Below are 1,552 nucleotides of genomic sequence, written 5' to 3'. Positions count from 1 at the left end.
AATTTATTATTTTTTAGGGGAGTACAAAATCCATCGTGACCAAATAAAAGTGAACGGAGGACAATTTTATCGCGAAAAACTATTCGAAAAGATCATTGATGAACTGAAGACTATTTTGTCTCCCAAACAATAATAATACCATTGCTCTCTACTGTACCAGATTCTTGATCCAGTCTGAAAATGCAAGTACAATATTTTCCCACCAGCTTTCACATGATTGTTTATTGCTTAATGAACACAAAGCACATGGATGGAAAAAACCACAAACATTGTATATAAGGTAACATATACCAAATCTAAACTAGTAACACTAACAGGCCTAAAATACTATACAAAGTAAGTCTCACAGACTATAAACAGCAGGAACCCAACAGAGATAAACTTGATTCAATCTTTCTGCCAGTAACACTACTTAATGAGATTTTATCAAGTGAAGCGCAAAGGTTCCTCTATTTATCATGTATGATGAGCATTCAAAATAGCGCGGTATACCATGTCAATGAATTGGTCATCCTGTTATGGGAATAGAGACAAAAATCAGATGCATAAAGAGATACCAAAGGGAAAATTGGGCAAAAAATCGATAAAAGTGAAAAATGTCAAGACATGAGTAATCAAAAACTGTCCAGCTAATCAACTAGCTACATCAACAAACTAAAACCGATGAATTGTGAGTTAGGCTCCAGAAAAGCAAGAAATTGAAGTCCATATAGCCTTGGCAAGTCCCTATTTAACTTTGTCCCTGAATCTCAAACTCGCTATTAGTTTTTACGCATTGTCTGGACTCGTATTTTCCAGTGATATTATTTGGCAAACTTATATTTTCCAGCCAACTTCTAATAACTCTCCTACAAAATCTTTGAGTTCGGTTGGTGACAAGGTACCCCTTTTTTCAAGAAAGGTGCATGTTATATAGGCGAAAAGTTGAAATAAATATCAATGAACTACAGTGCTTGGGCAGCTTTAGTCTATAGTCTCTATACTGTTGTATAGCTTCAAAGTTTGTCTTGACATCCTATTTTCTTTCTATTTAAATAGCTCTTCTCGTCTTCTTTCAATTTAGGAAACACTTATTTCCTTCTGTCTAATATATATACTCATCCTTCTAGAATAGAAAATGGTCTGAACCTTCTAGTCCTAAAGTGACAATCCAGGGGTGGAAATTTTAGCCTTGTAACCCCACCCAAACTAGCAGGCATACTTTGGATCAATATTGGTTGGTATCATACTGACTCATTAACTAGACAGCTCAAAAGGTAATGGTTCCAAGACTAACCATAAGAAATGAGGAAGCATACTTCCATCAGCAAAGCTAGTGACGGTTCCCATACAAGAGTGCTTTTTTTTTTTTTATAGTAGATATGAACCCATAACTGACTATCAAAAGCTTTTCATGAATCCGCTGGTGCTACTCACAAAAGCTATTGGTGCTACTCACACTATTCCGAAGGGGAGCCTTGGAGATAAAGTTAGTCTCTGTGTGACCTATAGGTCACGGGTTTGAGCCAAGGAATCAGTTACTGATACTTGTGTCAATGCCTCCATTACACCC

The sequence above is a fragment of the Lycium ferocissimum genome, chromosome 10, assembly GCF_029784015.1.
Source record: "Lycium ferocissimum isolate CSIRO_LF1 chromosome 10, AGI_CSIRO_Lferr_CH_V1, whole genome shotgun sequence".
Classification (NCBI taxonomy): Eukaryota; Viridiplantae; Streptophyta; class Magnoliopsida; order Solanales; family Solanaceae; genus Lycium; species Lycium ferocissimum.
This window is presented reverse-complemented; position numbering follows the sequence as displayed.